Source organism: Dendropsophus ebraccatus, chromosome 5 (assembly GCF_027789765.1).
Source record: "Dendropsophus ebraccatus isolate aDenEbr1 chromosome 5, aDenEbr1.pat, whole genome shotgun sequence".
NCBI lineage: Eukaryota > Metazoa > Chordata > Amphibia > Anura > Hylidae > Dendropsophus > Dendropsophus ebraccatus.
In genome coordinates, this window is record NC_091458.1 from 25,871,644 (window position 1) to 25,892,256 (window position 20,613).

At 44.3% G+C, this 20,613-nt stretch overlaps 1 protein-coding gene across 11 annotated transcripts in view; it reads left to right on the forward strand.

Annotated features, from left to right (window-relative positions):
- DLG2 (discs large MAGUK scaffold protein 2) overlaps positions 1-20,613 on the forward strand; it is an 818,767-nt gene that overhangs the window by 710,918 nt on the left and 87,236 nt on the right. Inside the window, exon 1 of one of the 11 annotated variants that reach the window (XM_069969712.1) lies at positions 10,109-10,166. The exons of the other annotated variants lie outside the window; for them this stretch is intronic. The gene's annotated coding sequence lies outside the window, so the exon portion shown is untranslated. Of the gene's footprint in view, positions 1-10,108; positions 10,167-20,613 lie in introns of those variants that run through there. 11 annotated transcript variants of the gene reach the window in all.

Here is a 20,613-nt window from a genome sequence, read left to right on the forward strand (position 1 = left end):
TTTTGGGGGACAATATAATACTTTAATAAAAATTTTCACCAGACTCCTTTAATATAGGCCCCCTATATCTATTTAATAAGTGAACCCCCCATGCCCTCCCCACAATGCAGTTACCACTTTATTTATCATAGTGGTAATGATGACTGCATTGTAAAAGCATAGAGGGGCTTCTTTCCTAGAGGTAGAACTCCCATAAATATCCCAGGTATCGGTAGATAGCAGGGTTCTTTTATGCTAACGCTACTTCATCGGTAACAGACAGAAGGGAATAGGATGACACGTTCTTTTCTTCTTTAAAGGAATATAATCTTCTTGTCTTCTTCTGCCTGGTCTTCTCCATCCTGTCACAACTCTGCATTGTTTTCTCCTACAAATAACTTTTTAAAACATTCACCTGTAGAGCTCACAGTCATTCATCTTACATCTACACATTATACGCACAACTGGGGCACGACTACACATACAATAGATAACTAGTTACCTCCCACCAGTATTGAAGTATACTGTATACTATATATTGCTTTACGTAAGGAGCAGTATTATAGTAGTAATATTCTTGTATATAGGAGTAGTATTATAGTAGTTATATTCTTGTATATAGGAGCAGTATTATAGTAGTTATATTATTGTATATGGGAGCAGTATTATAGTAGTTATATTCTTGTATATAGGGGGCAGTATTATAGTAGTTATATTCTTGTATATAGGGGCAGTATTATAGTAGTTATATTCTTGTATATAGGAACAGTATTATAGCAGTTATATTCTTGTACATAGGGGCAGTATTATAGTAGTATATTCTTGTACTTAGGGGCAGTATTATAGTAGTTATATTCTTGTATATAGGGGCAGTATTATAGTAGTTACATTCTTGTATATAGGGGCAGTATTATAGTAGTTATATTCTTGTATATAGGAGCAGTATTATAGTATTAACAGTATTATAGTAGTTATAGCTAGTGGAGCAGTTCTGAGTTAGCACCAGAGTCCGTAAAGTGTCTGCTATATACCCATGAGCTAGGATCATCCACATGAGGAATCTAGGCAACGGAGAGCAGCATGGAGGTGCAACAGCTACTGGAGAACAAGTACAATCCAACCAAGGAGAAAAAAGGAGCTTGCACTCACCGCAAATCGCTGCGAATCAATCTGTTTATTCAGTCTCGACAGTGTCTGTCGAGACTGAATAAACGGATTGATTCGCAGCAATTTGCGGTGAGTGTAAGCTCCTTTTTTCTCCTTTGTTTGATTATAGTAGTTATATTCTTGAAAATAGGATTCAGTATTATAGTAGTTACATTTTTGTACGGAGGGGCAGTATTATAGTAGTTGTATTTTTGTATTTAGTTATACCGTATCTATTGTATCAGTTAATTTATCGTCTTTGTGGCAATTATGACTGAAACGTCTCTGTTATATTTCCACTTGGCAACGTTTCGGCAGCCTGCAGTTAGCAAACAGTTAAACCGGCTCCCACGTATAAGGACGCAGCGTGATAACATAAGAATTGATTGTCCATGTTCACTACAGAAGAAGAAAAAAAAACATTTAGAAAGCAACGCAAACAGAAACATAAGGCGTCCAATTATAGGCTTTAGCGCAATCCCTCTACAGTGGTTTAATGAGTTTCAGGCTGGGGCATTAAATAGAGTTTATGCAGCTTAATCCCTGGAATGAAAAATAACAACTTAATGTGCAGCTCCATACAGCATATAGGTTTCCTCCGCTGCTCCTATTAGCACATTATACTGCACCCCTAGATGAGATAGGCAATCACTACAAACTTCTCCCTAAAATTGCCCTTGTCTAATTTAGAAACCTCATTTTTAATTACTATATTAATATATTCTGAGTTGACCATGGGGCGCTCCACGTTCAGGATCCTCATCTATTAATAATAGCAGAGAGCAGCTTCAAAGAGCATCTCTCTCCCTGGAGGACCCGGCATGTCCATGTATTACACATACATCTCATTGATTGAATCAAGAACCGTGCAGTACTCTGTTTCCCCTGTGGTGGCGCTGCAGGGAATTTGAACATGACAAATCACTTGAAGCTGTTGGACATATAAACGGGACACTTTAATGGTAGCTTGACCTCAACAAGGGGTTGTCCCACCCCACTGCCTCCTACATAATATTATATGTGTGTTATATTAGTGAGGAAGAGCTGGTGTCAGTGACTATATTGTGTGCACAACGCTGCGGTATATGTTGGTGTCATAGGATGGATACATTTTACACATTTGGTTGGAAGTCTCAGGAGAGGGAAATTCAGTGGCACACGCTAGAGGATTATTTAAGGTGGAACGATGCAGTGATCAGGATTCTCACGGATAGGGAGGCTTACTATAGTCTCTGTATCTACAAGCAGCATAGTGCTTAGGGAGCATTTATATACCATTTCTGGGAGGGTTGCAGAACAATTTATATAGCAGCAACAACAGGATAACAATATATATATATATATATATATATATATATATATATATATATATATAGTGGTACCTTGGTTCTTGAACTGCTCGGTTTTCAAACTGCTTGGAACTCAAACTGTATTTTCAAGAAAAGTGTGCTTTGTTTCTCAAACTCTGCTCGGTTCTCAAACACTTTTCGGGCCCCCAGTCTTGAAGTTTTCGGTATCTGAACGTTTTTGGGAGCGTGGATGGTGGGTTGTACCTGGCGAGTTAAGCAGTGGTGAGGCTTCACATATAGTACAGTACAGTGGCGTAGCCACCGTGGTCGCGGGGGTCGCCGCCGCGACCGGGCCCGCCACAAGGGGGGCCGCGGGGCCCCCCGATCAATCACTCTTGTGACCGCAAGCATTGTTTTGCTTGCGGTCACAAGAGTCTGGCTCCGTCTTTCCCACGGCTGCTGCGCGGCTGCCGGGGGTGTCGCGTCTTACCCCCGGCAGCGCGCGCATCCCAGAACCCCCGGCAGCGCGCGCATCCCAGAAATCCCTGCGCGCCTTGGGCCCTGACTTCCGGTTTCCGGCGCGCAGGGAGTTCTGGGATGCGCACGCTGCCGGGGATAAGACACGACACCCCCGGCAGCCGCGCAGCAGCCGGGGACAGATCGAAGGAGTGAGGATCAACGTGGAAGCGCGATGTCAGGTGAGTTAAGTTTTGTTTTTTTATCAGCCTGTACGGGTGGGGGGAAAGGAGGGGGGCATCTATGAGGGTGGGGGGAAAGAGGGGGGCATCTATGAGGGTGGGGGGAAAGGAGGGGGCCATCTATGAGGGTGGGGGGGAAAGGAGGGGGGCATCTATGAGGGGGGGGAAGGAGGGGGGCATCTATGAGGGTGGGGGGAAAGAGGGGGGCATCTATGAGGGTGAGGGGAAAGAGGGGGCCATCTATGAGGGTGGGGGGGAAAGGAGGGGGGCATCTATGAGGGGGGGGGGGAAGGAGGGGGGCATCTATGAGGGTGGGGGGGAAGGAGGGGGGCATCTATGAGGGTGGGGGGGAAGGAGGGGGGCATCTATGAGGGTGGGGGGGAAGAGGGGGGCATTTATGAGGGTGGGGGGGGGAAAGGGGGGGCCATCTATGAGGGTGGGGGGGAAAAGGGGGGCCATCTATGAGGGTGGGGGGAAAGAGGGGGGCATCTATGAGGGTGGGGGGAAAGAGGGGGGCATCTATGAGGGTGAGGGGAAAGAGGGGGCCATCTATGAGGGTGGGGGGGAAAGGAGGGGGGCATCTATGAGGGTGGGGGGGAAGGAGGGGGGCATCTATGAGGGTGGGGGGGGAGGAGGGGGGCATCTATGAGGGTGGGGGGGAAGGAGGGGGGCATCTATGAGGGTGGGGGGGAAGAGGGGGGCATTTATGAGGGTGGGGGGGGGGAAAGGGGGGGCCATCTATGAGGGTGGGGGGGGAAAGCGGGCCATCTATGAGGGTGGGGGGAAAGAGGGGGCCATCTATGAGGGTGGGGGGAAAGAGGAGCCATCTATGAGGGTGGGGGGAAAGAGGGGCCATCTATGAGGGGGGGGAAGAGGGGCCATCTATGAGGGTGGGGGGGGGGAAAGGGGACCATCTATAAGGGAGGGAGAAAGGGGACCATCTATAAGGGAGGGGGGAAAGGGGACCATCTATAAGGGAGGGGGGGAAAGGGGACCATCTATAAGGGAGGGGGGGAAAGGGGACCATCTATAAGGGAGGGGGGGAAAGGGGACCATCTATAAGGGAGGGGGGAAGGGGACCATCTATAAGGGAGGGGGGAAGGGGACCATCTATAAGGGAGGGGGGGGGAAGGGGACCATCTATAAGGGAGGGTGGGGGAGAGGGGGCCATCTATAAGGGAGGGTGGGGGGAGAGGGGACCATCCATAAGGGAGGGTGAGGAGAGAGGGGGCCATCTATAAGGGAGGGGGTAGAGGGGGCCATCTATAAGGGAGGGGGTAGAGGGGGCCATCTAGTTGGGGGGGCAACATAGGGGGAGAGGGAATACACAGAGGGGGGCATATATTATTAGGAGGTCACATAGAGTCAGGGCTACCTACTAAATGAGGGTGTAAAGGGGACAGTACAGATGTGCAGTGTGTAGAGAGATGAGGATGGTGTCAGTGTGAGGAGCCTAATATGTCTGTCTGGCAGATTCTGTGGATTTGTGGCTCGGAGAAGTTCTCATAACGGCCCAGGACGGATGGAGAAGAAGATGAAAAGGAAAGAACTCTGATCAGAGAAGACGTCCCATGTGAGTCACCTGATATAACTGCACTGTAATGTATATGGTGTATATAGCCTGTGTAGAGCTGGGGCCACCTCTATATGACTGGATGAGGTGATTTAGTATACTGGATTTGGTCAGTAACGATATGGTGGTGATGGTAGTGGTTGTGGTGTGGCAGTAATGTTTCCTCCCTATATACTGGTATTACTGGTAATATTGGTCTCAGTATACAGGATTTGGTCGGTAACAGTATGGCGGTAATAGGTAATATCTGTCTTGGTGTGTGTGTGTGTGTATATATATATATATATATATATATATATATATACATACAGTGGTACCTTGGTTTAAGAGTAACTTCGTTTAAGAGCGTTTTGGTTTAAGAGCTCACAGTTTTTCAAAATTGTGACTTGGTTTAAGAGCATTGCTTTGGTTTAAGAACTTCCTGTATTGGGTGGGAGCGCGAGTGGAGAAGGGGCATGGCCTGCATAGCGGGGTCTACAGCACTGTACTCTAAACACCTTCCAAATCATAGCAGATCCCCTTCAGGCTGGGGCTTACATCAGGGGACAGGACTGTGGGGGGGGGGGTAATCTCTCCATAGCTGTAACCCCTCTCTCCCCAGACAGTGAGTGCTGCATGTATGTGCCCACATCTGTCCTGCTCATTCCTTCATCCTCCCTGCAGTCTCTGTCAGCCCTTGTGTTTCCCATCCTCTCCATTACTGTACAGTACAGAATAATAAATATATTTGGGGTGTGGAACCAATTGTCTGCATTTACATGATTTCTTATAGGAAAATTTGCTTTGGTTTAAGAGTGGATTTGGATTACAAGCACGGTCCTGGAACGAATTATGCTCATAATCCAAGGCACCACTGTGTGTATATATATATATATATATATATATATATATATATATATGTATACACACACACACAACAATAGCATCACTTGGTCGTGAAAGGAGGGGGGGGGGGCCCAAGTTGGCCTCTCGCACCAGGGCCCAGGAGACATTAGCTACGCCCCTGGTACAGTACTATATAAGACTGCTGGAGTGCATATACAGTGCAGTAGTAGTACAGGCAGCGCACCACCATCTCCCAGTATATAGTGCTGCTCTGTAAAGTCCTGTACAGTATATAGTGCTGCTCTGTAATGTCCTGTACAGTATAGTACTGCTCTGTAAAGTCCTGTAGAGATGACACTGGGCACTATACAATGTAATACATGGGTACTGTAGGCAATTATTGGTGGGTGCTGGAACCAATTAAACACACTTACATTATTTCCTAGGGGAAGACACTGCTCGGTTCTCAAACTACCTTCTGGAACCAATTAAGTTCGAGAACCAGGGTACCACTGTGTATATATATATATATATATATATATATATATATATATATATATATACATATGATACAACAACAAGTAGTAACTCCCTGTATCTCCCTGTAAGTGATGTAGGTACAGATAGTGCTGCCACCCTGTATATCCCTGTAAATGATGTAGGTACAGATAGTGCTGCCTCCCTGTATCTCCCTGTAAATGGTGTAGGTACAGATAGTGCTGCCTCCCTGTATCTCCCTGTAAATGGTATAGGTACAGATAGTGCTGCCACCCTGTATCTCCCTGTAAATGGTGTAGGTACAGATAGTGCTGCCTCTCTGTATCTCCCTGTAAAAGGTGTAGGTACAGATAGTGCTGCCTCTCTGTATCTCCCTGTAAAAGGTGTAGGTACAGATAGCGCTGCCTCCCTGTATCTCCCTGTAAATGGTGTAGGTACAGATAGTGCTGCCTCCCTGTATATTCCTGTAAATGATGTAGGTACAGATAGTGCTGCCTCCCTGTATCTCCCTGTAAATGATGTAGGTACAGATAGTGCTGCCTCCCTGTATCTCCCTGTAAAAGGTGTAGGTACAGACAGTGCTTCCTCCCTGTATCTCCCTGTAAATGGTGTAGGTACAGATAGTGCTGCCTCTCTGCATCTCCCTGTAAAAGGTGTAGGTACAGATAGTGCTGCCTCCCTGTATCTCCCTGTAAATAATGTAGGTACAGATAGTGCTGCCTCCCTGTATCTCCCTGTAAATGATGTAGGTACAGACAGTGCTGCCTTTCTGTATCTCCCTATAAATGATGTAGGTACAGATAGTGCTGCATCCTTGTATCTCCCACTAAATGATGTAGGTACAGACAGTGCTGCCTCTCTGTCTCTCCCTGTAAATGATGTGGTTATGATAGGGCTGCCTCCCTGTAGGTCCCTGTAAATGCTATAGATACAGATAGTGCTGCCCCTCTGTATCTCTCTGTAAGTGATGTAGGTACAGATAGTGCTGCCTCCCTGTATCTCCCTGTAAATGATGTAGTTACAGATAGTGCTGCCTCCCTGTATATCCCTGTAAATGATGTAGTTACAGATAGTGCTGCCTCCCTGTATATCCCTGTAAATGATGTAGGTACAGATAGTGCTGCCACCCTGTATATCCCTGTAAATGATGTAGGTACAGATAGTGCTGCCACCCTGTATATCCCTGTAAATGATGTAGGTACAGATAGTGCTGCTTCCCTGTATATCCCTGTAAATGATGTAGGTACAGATAGTGCTGCCACCCTGTATATCCCTGTAAATGATGTAGGTACAGATAGTGCTGCCTCCCTGTATCTCCCTGTTAATCATGTATGTACAGACAACACTGTCTCCCTGGCTTTCTCTATAAATTATATATGGTAGGTACAAATAGCACTAGCTCCCTGTCAGGGGCGTAACTAGAAATGGCTGGGCCCCATAGCAAACTTTTAATTGGGTCCCCCTTCCTTCCCGACTGACCCTAAGCTGTCCATCTGGTGCTGAAAATTATGACAGTTCAGGGGCCCAATGTATTGCAGGTGCAGGCAATGGGGCCTCCCTGATGTGGTGGGCCCCATAGCAACTGCTATGGCTGCTATAGTGGTAGTTATGCCCCTGCTCCCTGTCTCTTTATGTAAACATTTAAGTACAAGTAGTACTGCCTGCCTATTTCTACCTAGAAACAATTTAGGTACAGATTATGTTTACTTTCTGTCTCCCCCAGTAAATCATGTAGGCACAGATAGTACTGTCTCCCTGTTTTTCTCAGTATATGCTCAGCAGATAGCACTACCTCAGTATTTTCTCCTTAAATGATGTAGACTTAAATAGTATTGACTCTTGCCATCTATTGCCATCTTTTCCCCTCTTATTTATGATGTAGTGAGAGATAGTACTGGCTCTTTGTTTCTTGGTAGAAATTATGAAGCACAGCTAGTACTGCTGCCCTGTCTCTCTTCCTTATGATATTGGTATGGATAACACTGTCTACTTGTCTCTTGATGATGTAGAAAGGGACAGAAACTTATTCTATTACTTTGTATTCGGTATCACGTGAGTAGATTGCTATATACTGTCGCTCACCTATCTCTTACCTCTTTCACCACCAGCTCCATGCAGTTCCCACAAACTTTGACAGACAAACTCCTCAGTAACCGGGGACTTTCAGTATTCTGGATGTGTTCTTGTGTTGCTAGGACTACTTTAACCCCTGCAATGCCAGGGAAGCATACCACCACTCTGCTTACTTGCTCATACATATGGATATACTGGTTGCTAAGACTACACTCACCTCTTCCCTGCTATAACTAGTGCAGCCTGCTCCGCATTATAGTCTACTAATCTCTGAGACATATAAATAGGATGTGATGGGTAAGATGTAGATGGAAGACAAATGGGAGATAGCGGGATGTTAGCTGTATTCAACACTGCAGTTTGGTCATGTTGTGCGATGTGTAATAATCCCCTGACAAATATATGTGCAGGGCGGGAAGCTGAATAGCTGCTCCTGGTAGACCTGGTGGAGCGCCTGAGGAGAGAGGCTCAAGTTGCTTCATAGAGGGTCAACCCAAAGATAGATAGACAGACAGATAGAAAAATGAGATAGGTAGATATGAGAGAGAGAGAGAGAGAGACAAAAGATACATGATTGATTGATTGATTAATGACAGAGATAGATAGATGATAGATAGACAGATAGATAGATAGATAGATAGATAGATAGATAGATAGATAGGAGATAGATAGATAGATAGATAGATAGATAGATAGATAGATAGATAGGAGATAGATAGATAGGGGATAGATAGATAGATAGGAGATAGATAGGAGATAGATAGATAGATAGATAGATAGATAGATAGATAGATAGATAGATAGATAGATAGGAGATAGATAGATAGGAGATAGATAGGAGATAGATAGATAGATAGATAGGAGATAGATAGATAGATAGATAGATAGATAGATAGATAGATAGGAGATAGATAGATAGATAGATAGATAGATAGATAGGAGATAGATAGGGGATAGATAGATAGATAGGAGATAGATAGGAGATAGATAGATAGATAGATAGATAGATAGATAGATAGATAGATAGATAGATAGATAGATAGGAGATAGATAGATAGATAGGAGATAGATAGGAGATAGATAGATAGATAGATAGATAGATAGATAGATAGATAGGAGATAGATAGATAGATAGATAGGAGATAGATAGGAGATAGATAGATAGATAGATAGATAGATAGATAGATAGATAGATAAATAGATAGGAGATAGATAGATAGATAGATAGATAGGAGATAGATAGATAGATAGATAGATAGATAGATAGATAGATAGGAGATAGATAGGAGATAGATAGATAGATAGATAGATAGATAGATAGATAGGAGATAGATAGATAGATAGATAGATATGAGATAGATAGATAGGAGATAGATAGATAGATAGATAGATAGATAGATAGATAGATAGATAGATAGGAGATAGATAGATAGATAGATAGATAGATAGGAGATAGATAGATAGATAGATGGATATGAGATAGATAGGAGATAGATAGATAGATAGATAGATAGATAGATAGATAGATAGATAGATAGATAGATAGGAGATAGATAGATAGATAGATAGATAGATATGAGATAGATAGATAGATAGATAGATAGATAGATAGATAGATAGGAGATAGATAGATAGATAGATAGATAGATAGATAGATAGGAGATACATAGATAATATATAATAGATAGATAGATAGATAGATAGATAGATAGATAGATAGATGGATGTACATGTTTTATATTCCTGGAGTCAGTGTGGCTGGTTCCACCTTAACAGCGCTGTGTGAGTGACATGTGCAGGAGGAGGGAGCTGTTGTGGTTGTTCTCCTCCATCCTCAGGACCAATGAGTGTGCGGCAGTGTGTGAGGGGCCGGCAGTGTGCACTGTGTGCAGGGCAGTGTGCGGCAGTGTGTGAGGGGCCGGCAGTGTGCGGCAGTGTGTGAGGGGCCGGCAGTGTGCACTGTCTGGACTCTTCATGATTCCTTGGACTACAGCTCTCAGCGGATGGCAGCAAGGAGGGGAGCCTGCCGCCAGCTGTGCACAGTACCGGGTGTAGTGTGGGCATAAGCCGCTGCCGCCTTCCGAGGTGAGTGCTGCTCATTGTTCTTCCCTCATGTGCTGCCATGTGCCGGGGCTGCAGGCTGCGGGGTGTCATTCCTGGCTGTATCTGCTGCACAACCGTATACCGGGAATATAACGGGCACCGGAACACCCAGCTCTATTATGTGTCTCTATGTACAGTATATACAGCTCTTTACTGCATATCTATCTCCTATCTATCTATCTATCTATCTATCTATCTATCTATCTCCTATCTTTCTATATATCTATCTATCTATCTATCTATCTATCTATCTATCTATCTGTCTATCTCCTATCTATCTATCTATCTCCTATCTATCTATCTATCTCCTATCTATCTATCTATCTATCTATCTATCTATCTATCTATCTATCTGTCTATCTTCTATCTATCTATCTCCTATCTATCTATCTATCTATCTATCTATCTATCTATCTATCTGTCTATCTCCTATCTATCTATCTCCTATCTATCTATCTATCTATCTATCTATCTATCTATCTATCTATATCCTATATTTCTATCTCTCTATCTATCTATCTATCTATCTATCTCCTATCTATCTATCTATCTATCTATCTATCTATCTATCTATCTATCTCCTATCTATCTATCTATCTATCTATCTATCTATCTATCTCTCTCTCTCTCTCTCTCTCTCTCTATCTATCTATCTATCTATCTCCTATCTATCTATCTATCTATCTATCTCCTATCTATCTATCTATCTATCTATCTATCTATCTATCTCCTATCTATCTATCTATCTATCTATCTATCTATCTATCTATCTATCTATCTCCTATCTATCTATCTATCTATCTATCTATCTATCTATCTGTCTATTATCTCTCTCTCTCTGGTACATCTCGGAGACATATCTCATTCTGTATATAACCCCCCCCCCCTGTTGTTTCCCTGCTGGTAGCTGATAATCTATGTATAATGATGACTTTGTTTCAGTGTGTCAGTAATGTCATGAAGACCTTGTGCCCATCTCTCTGCCCAGGCGGCACACACAGTCGGCTGTATGGCTGCAGTATAATGCATTGCTTGCTGTGTGCCATGTGCTGTGCCCTCTGTACGCTGGAGATAATCCTACATGGCGGGATGACTGACGATTGCTGATCAGGAAGGTGTGAGGCGCTGTGTACCTCCTCCATATACAGGCGTGATGTACACACTGTCACTTTCCTGTGACTGCCAGATCTGTGTTACCCCAGTATGGGGGGGGGGGGGGGATAATCTGCCACAGGAGAAGTGTCCGCACTGTGTATTTAGGACCCTTAAATATCCTGTCCCTTTAAGAAATATTTTTCAACAAATTCCCAACAAATTCCAGTCTGTGAGTCCCCTTCTGTTATATATTCCTGGGAAAGCTGGGTGGCAGCCTATCCCAATGCTAAATCGGTCCATGTTGTCGGCTGTGGGTGGTATAAGGACGGAAAATTGACTGTCATCCACCTTTCCCAGGCTCCTAAATGGCAAGTCTTCTTGCTTAGAGAGAAACGCATCTCTATAAGAAGTTTCTCCACTGGGTAATATAATGATAACCTATTGACCGTGACCCAGCTTTTCCAGACTTCTGAATGACACTTATGTTTCCCTATATAGTGGATGTTTCCGTACGTGCTGAGTATGTTTTGTCGCTCAGGATTCCACTGTACTAGGTATACTTGTTGACAACATGCTTATGACACAACTTTTCCAGGCTCCTGACTGACAAGTCTAGCTACTTATGCAATGACACACTTATGTCTACTCCTTTCATTACTGCCAGAGATGTAATGATGACCTGCTGGCTGTGACCCAGCTTTCTCATGTTCCTGAATGGCTATACAACTATCCATGATAGAGAGTTCTATCTTCTTTGTGGGTGCTGTAAGCCCATCCATAGTAGTTGTCACCCAGCTTTCCTCCATTACTGAATGACAATGGTTTTGATGGGAGAGTGATGTGGTCTTACATTACAAGGTGGTTTTCCCGTTCAGTATTGGGGGCGGACATATTGATTGTCACCAGGCTTTCTCGGACTCCTGAAGGTCATGTCTGCTCAGCAATACAGTCATGCTAGAGAGAGGGACGTAACATGGGGGATAGCGGTTCAGGAGTGCTCTGTGTGTAATGGTGGGCATATTAGTTGTCTCCCAGCTTTCCTATGATCCTAAATGACATGTCTGACTAGTTATTTTATGTAACTTGAGAGACTATGGGGGAGATTTATCAAACATGGTGTAAAGTGAAACTGGCCCAGTTGCCCCTAGTAACCAATCAGATTCCACCTTTCATTCCTCACAGACTCTTTGGAAAACGAAAGGTGGAATCTGATTGGTTGCTAGGGGCAACTGAGCCAGTTTCACTTTACACCATGTTTGATAAATCTCCCCCATAGTATGTCTGTACATAACAAAGTAGGACTCCTCCTGTGTAGGAGTGGTCATAATGGTTGTTACCCAGCTTTCACAGACTCCAGAATGACAAGCTGATTATTCAGATGGAGAGCTTGGCTTCCTCTCTGGACTCGGCATGACCATGAATTACATGAAAGCCCATTGTGTAATACAAAATAAGATGTGTGACCACCTGTGTCTGGTCTAGACAATGCTCTGTGAGCTAAAGCTCAGACGGTAGATTAATACATTGTACATAGCTAGGCCTGCTTGCAGATGAGAATTTTTAAACAGAAGTAAACACAGAAAAACAGAAGTGTAATAATATTACAGGTTATTGTCACTAGATTTTGGAGAAAGGTCGTTGACCTCAAGATTTATTCTGATGGCCTATTTGGGGTTAGGGTCCTATTCCACGGGCCGATGGGGGTCCGATCAACGATGTAAACGAGTGCCGATCTGCTAGATCGGCGCTCGTTTACTGGGCCTATTCCACGGCCCGATGATCGTTAGCAAGGGCTGCAGGGACATAGTTACCGATGTCCTTGCAGCCCTTGCACCATACATTACCTGTCCGGGCTGCAGGTCTTCTCCTTCTCCCAGGGTGCAGCGCAGCAGCTTCGGAGCAGGGCTGTCAGAACTGACAGATCGCTCAGCCAATCACTGGCCGCTGAGGTCCCGGCCAGTGATTGGCTGAGCGGTCTCTCAGTTCAGACAGCCCCGCTCCGAAGCTGCTGCGCGCGGGACCCTGGGAGAAGGAGAAGACCTGCAGCCCGGACAGGTAATGTATGGTGCTTCTAAAATCGTCTGTCGCCGCTGCTCACCGCTATTCCACCGTAGTGATGCGCTGGTGGCGAACTATGATTTTAGGTCTGAACCTAAATGAACGATCAGCCGATGACACGATCATCGGCTGATCGTTCTTTCTATTCCACGGAGCGATAATCGTCCGAATTGGTCCGATTCGCCCGATTATCGCTCTGATTCGGCCGATTATCGTTCCTGTGAAATAGGGAAAACGATCAGCCTGAGGATGGATATTTCCTCCTTAGGATGTGGCAAGGATGTTGCCTTCCTCTGGATCAATGCTGCAGGGTAACAGGCTGAACTAAATGGATGTACAGTGGTGCCTTGGATTACGAGCATAATACGTTCCGGGACCGTGCTTGTAACGCAAAGCAAATTTTCCCATTAGAAATCATAGAAATGCAGACAATTGGTTCCACACCCCAAAAATAATGATTTATTCTGAATAACATATAAATCAAATGAAACAAACATTCAGAAACAGCAGAATATGTGATATTATAAGTTACTGTACAGTAATGGAGAGGATGGGAAACACAAGGGCGGACAGAGACTGCAGGGAGCATGGAGGAATGAGCAGGACAGATGGGGGCAGAGTATAGCAGCACTCTCTGTCCGAGGAGAGAGGGGTTACAGCTATGGAGAGATTACCTCCACAGTCCTGTCCCCTGATGTAAGCCCCAGCCTGAAGTGGATCTGCTATGATTTGGAAGGTGAGGGAGACTTCCTGGGTCAGAGTACAGTGCTGTATACCCCGCTATACAGACCATGCCCCTCCCGCACTCCCCCTCCCACCCAGTACAGGGAGCTCTTAAACCAAAGCAATGCTCTTAAACCAAGTTACAATTTTGAAAAACTGTGAGCTCTTCTTGCAAAACGCTCCTAATCCAAGTTACTCTTAAACCAAAGTACCACTGTGTATCTTTTCTCCACCTACTGATTTAACTATTTCACCTCCATCTATTGGTAGGCTGTACAGCTTTTGATAGGTACACTATTCAACAGGGTATTAAGGCAAATAAATAAAAAATTATATTCAAGAATTTTTTTACATTCATACGTTGACTGAAAGCAATAAATTGTGACATGGACTCTATGATGCCACCAGTGTCTGTGTTGGGAACTACAGGGCTACACAAGCCCTGGTCCCGGTTACATGGCTCTTCTTGCTCTAAAACATGATTGGACTTCTTTTCCACTGCAAAACATTTAAGGGGTCAAGAAAGCAGGGATTACTTCCCTTTATCCAGAATGAGTATTATTCCTTTACCAAGTCCAGCGTTGCTGTAAGACGTTCTTGTTTCCCCGATTGCTTCTGTTTCGCAGCTTCTTATCTTCCCCAAGTTTCTGCTACGTGAAATGTCACTTCTACCAGCTAAGTGAATGAAGACAATTGTCCTTAGGGAGGAAGCATTAAGTGTTGCAAATTGACATGATGAGGTTAAATTAAGGCCGTCAGCTCGGCTGTGACCACTCGACTCTGTCGGCCATTTACTTTAGATAATTATTTTCCAGTTGCTATGGGAGACGCGCTTCTCAACGACATAATTATAAGAAGTTTCTATCGGTTATGGAGGCGAAACTTCTCGTCTGTCGTTTCCATTCATTACTAATAAGCATGAAGTAGTGAAGGATGTAAGGCAAAAGCTCAGAGATTGGTGGAAAGCAACTTGGGGCTATCCAACCATTGTAAACCTACCACTTTTCATATCAACTAAGAATACTGTATACTAGTTATAGTTTCTCACCAGCTAACAAAACTTAGGTTGTAGTGTACTGGTCTATGTGGTTAGATGGGGAGAGGATGTGTCCTGTGTGGTGTAGTATAGAGGAGGTGTCCTGTGTTGTGTAATATAGAGGAGGTGTCCTGTGTGGTGTAGTATAGAGGAGGTGTCCTGTGTGGTGTAGTATAGAGGAGGTGTCCTGTGTGGTGTAGTATAGAGGAGGTGTCCTGTGTGGTGTAGTATAGAGGAGGTGTCCTGTGTGGTGTAGTATAGAGGATGTGTCCTGTGTGGTGTAGTATAAAGAAGGTGTCCTGTGTGGTGTAGTATAGAGGAGGTGTCCTGTGTGGTGTAGTATAGAGGTTGTGTCCTGTGTGAGGTGGTGTAGTATAGAGGAGGTGTCCTGTGTGGTGCAGTATAGAGGAGGTGTCCTGTGTGGTGTAGTATAGAGGATGTGTCCTGTGTGGTGTAGTATAGAGGATATGTCCTGTGTGGTGTAGTATATAGAGGATGTGTCCTGTGTGGTGTAATATAGAGGAGGTGTCATGTGTGGTGTAATATAGAGGATGTGTCCTGTGTGGTGTAATATAGAGGAGGTGTCCTGTGTGGTGTAGTATAGAAACAATTGTAACAAACTAGAAACACGAAATATGAAAACCAATCTATTATATGCAGCTTGCTGACCATCTCAGTGTAATAGTAGATGTAAACTGTAAGATGTAAATGCAATGAAAACAGCAAAAAGGTGATGAATGTGTGAATAAGATTGTGTTGAAGAAAGAACAACTAACACGTATGGGAAACTGCTGATAGTAGTAATACCGGCTGCTGGAGTGGCGGAAACATTGCTGAGTGAAAACACTGAGGCTGGGTTTCCATATCCGCAGAGGAAGCCATGCCCCCAGCTCTCCGCGGGATAACCACGTGATGTAGCTGATCATTACGGCGGCTAATGGGGGAGAAACGGGGGCAAAAATGCCAGATTTTACATTTCCATCAATCATTGAAATGAACCAATCGTAATGAAATCTTCTGTGATGTCCGGCATGTATTATAGAGCGGCCCAGTCAATGGTAATCTGATTATACAATCGCCACTTCTAGGAATTCTTCTGTCAGGATATTTGTAGGAAATGAAAATCCTATAATGTGTATTATAGAGGTAATTACAGTAAGCAGAGAAGGGATTGCATTGTTTGGTTGGGACCCAGGCTGTGTGTCTTCATTTCTAAGCCAGTTCCTTATTCACTGAACGCTGCGCTGTATAGAACTGTTTATAGCGTTCTAGGAAATGCTGCGGTGCCACACTCCGTGTGCACACAGTGAATCCTATATATGTGCACTCCCTGCCAGTCATGTGACCATAGGTGCTCCTTATGGTGAGGCAAGAGGGTAACAGGAGGAGATGTACCCAAACCTTGGTGTTTTAAAGGGGAACTCCAGAAAGAGGTTAAAAAAAGGAAACTTCTGCAGAAGCATAACACATTACTTACCTGTTTATCCCAGTTTTGAAACTATTAAAAATCAATTTGTTTGTTGGGGGGGGGGGGGGCGGGTTGTTCTGTATTGTGTTTCTGTCCTTCCTTGTTGAGCAGTTCCCAGAATGCAATGCTTTCCCATCATTACAGTTCGCCACCCATCACAATCAGTAAAATTAGTGCTGCACCTGCTTCTGGCCAGTCAGAGATGGTGAATCACTCAGGGGATTGGGGGATCCAGCCAAGCCTCCTCTGAGATCACGCCCTGCCCCCTGTCTGCATCATCAGCCTGATCTCAGCAAACACACACAATGTGAGACAGAGGCCCTCATTTATATAAGAAGACAACACAGTTCTGTAGTTTGGGGTCCTGTTACAGAATTTGCCCTGGGGTCTGGTTGCACATCTAAAATTATTGTTCACTAGAAGCAATACATCTAGGGAATTTATCTACATTGATTGATTAGAAAGAGATGAAACAACAGTGTCTCCTTTCCCCTATACTGCTTAGGAGAGGCTGTTGTTATCTCGGGTTATCAATAAGGTGCTACTGCTTTCCTGGCAACAGAAGGGACAGGGATCATGTGACCTCTGTCTTAGAAGGGAGGGGGAGAACAGAGGAGTGGCGGCAGAGTGGATCAGGAAGTGAGGAGTGTGGAAGGATCAGTGTGTAGGGAACAGACAAGAGATGGAGAGAGGTGATAGATCTATGTGTCAGGATCAGACATGAGATTGGGGGATAGGAAGGAGGATCTTTGAGATTAATGAGTGTTGAAAGATCAGTGTGTAAAGCTCAAACGTGTAACGGAGGGGTGTGGAGGATCTTTGTGAAGGGATCAGATAAGAGGTGAAGGGTGCTGAAGATCTGCGCTTAGAGATCAGATGAGAGATGGAGGGGTGCAGAGGATATGCGTGTAGGGATGAGATAAGCGGTGAAGGGTGCAGAAGATCTGTGTGTAGGGATCAGATGAGAGATGGAGGGGTGCAGAGGATATGCGTGTAGGGATGAGATAAGCGGTGAAGGGGGAAGAAGATCTGTGTGTAGGGATCAGGTGAGAGATGGAGGGGTGCAGAGGATCTGCGTGTAGGGATCAGATAAGCAGTGAAGGGTGCAGAACATCTGAGTGTAGGGATCAGATAAGAGATGGAGGGGTGCAGAACATCTGAGTGTAGAGATCAGATGAGAGATGGAGGGGTGCTGAAGATCTAAGTGTAGGGATCAGATAATCGGTAAAGGGTGCAGAAGATCTGAGTGTAGGGATCAGATGAGAGATGAAGGGGTGCAGAACATCTGAGTGTAGGGATCAGATGAGAGATGGAGGGGTGTAGAAGATCTTAGTGTAGGGATCAGATAAGCGGTAAAGAGTGCAGAAGATCTGAGTGTAGGGATCAGATGAGAGATGGAGGGGTGCAGAAGATCTGAGTGTAGAGATGGATGAGTTGTGATGTGCTTTTAGAAAGGCCCCTGTAGATGCCTATGGTCTAATGTTTTGAGTGTTTTTCCCGTTTTTCAAGAGTGCAAATAAATGTATGTAAGCTAATGGCTGCCGGCTGCGTAGAAGACCTGTACCTGTGTATTTGTGTTAGTAAATGCCCCCTCCCCTGGTCTTTTTTCGTCCTCTACCTTCGGCATCTTAGGCACCTCGGATCAGCAGTATTTATATCGTGGATTGAGGCACTGACGATGCTCTGCAGATCAGCGAAGGCGCACTATCATTTCACAACCACAAGCCAGGTTATATTATTGACGCTTTGTCACTTGGAGACTTACATTGAAGTACAAAGTGGCACATACATTACCACGTTACCATAGATACCTCACCGTATCCAGGACATGGAACCATTTTTTTTTCGCCTTTTATTATTGCCAATTATGTATGCTGTACTAAAAATAAAAGATTACTGACAGTTTAAAACGTGGAAAGTTCTGCAAAACAAAAGCGAGAGTGGGATACATTAAAGCGCGCTTAGCGACAGGCTTTTATGCCACGTTCACCGAGAAAAAGCTTTTAAACGAAACAACTCCATTAGGCCTGCTGTTGGGCACCAGCGCAAATTATAACCTGCGGCTATGTCATAAACTTACCTCCATGAGCCCTCCAAGAGTTCTCACTTTGTGGGTTCATAACTGTATGAAAAACGATATTCTAGGTGTGTAGTCACTTATAGATCCTCAATGTATCGCATCCATGTCAGGATTAGAATGGACCACCACTGGATCACCAAGTGGATACCAATATTCTAGCTGTCTTTACGAAAGTGAGTAAATACATACCAATATTTTAGATGTCTAGTCGCTGTGATAGTGAGTAAATACATGGTCCATGTTTCGCAACCATCACAGGTTCAGACTTGATCTACTGGAGGCTCATCCAATTAGTTATTTTCTGATTCTGATCGCAACCATGTCAGATTTAGCGTCCTATTACATTAAACAATTATTGGCCGATTACTGGCCGTTCCGTGAGACACAACGATCAGCCGACATGCATGATATTGGCTGATCGTTGCCTCTCAGCATGTTGAATAAAAACGACAACGATAGCAACGGTATGCTGGCCGTTGCTTCATGCAATAGGAATGGCAGCAGCAGATCTTCTATGGGCCACCCGAGCGATCTAAAGATCGTCCGGTCAGCGAGCGGGGAACAAGGAGCAAGCAAGTGATGACCTGACAGGTTGGCACTTGCTTACTCCTAAATATTGGGGCATGTGATAGGACCCTTAGGGCCCTATTCCACCGGACGATTATCGTTCGCATAATCGTTAACGATTAACGATCTGAAACAACCGCTATTGCGAAAGACCTGAAAACGTTCACTCATTTCCATGGAACGATAATCGTTACTTATGATCGTATTTGCGATCGTTTTTTCTTCGCTATTTCTTCGCTATTGCGTTCGTATCTACTGTGAACGACCGAACAACGTCTTATTCAATGCGAATGTTTTGCGAACGAGCAACGATAAAAATAGGTCCAGGTCTTATAAAGCGATCAACGATTTCTCGTTTGGTCGTCAATCGTTAACTGCATTTCAACCGAACGATTATCGTTTAGATTCGAACGATTTACCGATAATCTGAACGATAATCGTCCGGTGGAATAGGGCCCTTAGAATGGTCTACCTGAGAGTCATCTGATAGATAACAAGTGTAGTCACTATTAATAGTGGGTAAAGGCTTGAGATGAGCAAATCTCGAGCGCTTTCTAGATTCGAAGCTTGTCCGAACTCAAGCATGTGACATTTGATTACCGGTGGCTGAAGAAGTTGGTTGCAGCCCTAGGGAGTCCTGGAAAACATAGATACAGTCTATGGCCTATGGCCATTTCTAGCAAATACAAAGTGAATGTTTTGTAACAATCACAGGATCAGAATGGCCCACCACAGGGTCACCAAGTAGATACCAATATTCTAGATGTCTAGTCCCTGTGATAGTGAGTAAAAACATCATCTGTGTTTCGCAACCATGACAGATCTAGAATGGTCTACCAGAGGCTTGTCACTGTTGATAGTGGGTAAATATATTTTTAGTGTTTTGTAACAGTCACAGGTTGCAAATGGCCAACCACAGGATTCCCACTGGATACCAACATTCTGGTTGTCTAGTGATAGTGATTAAATATATTATTAATGTTTTGCAACCATGACATGTTCAGACTTGGCACACCGGACGATCACCAGGTGGACACCAATATTCTAGATATCTAGTTGGTAAGGCTGTTTTCACCTTAGGGTTCGTCTTTCCAGCACCATTCCGTCATCCTTTTCCGTTGTAGCGAAAGCGAAACGGAAATTGTCGGATCCGTTATAATCCCCATAGGTTTCCATGATATTTTATTGTGCTCCGTTTGACCAAATAGTGCTCCGTTAGCATTCAAGTTCCGTTTTTCTGAACGGACTAAAAATTTGTGTTTGCAGTATTTTTTTTTTCCGTTTTCAAAAACGGAACTTAAACGGATCGAAGCAATCCGTTTTTTTTTTATAATGGTAGTCAACGGTGACGGATCGAAACGGAAGGTTAATCCGTTTGCGTCCGTTGTTCAAGTTTCAGTCC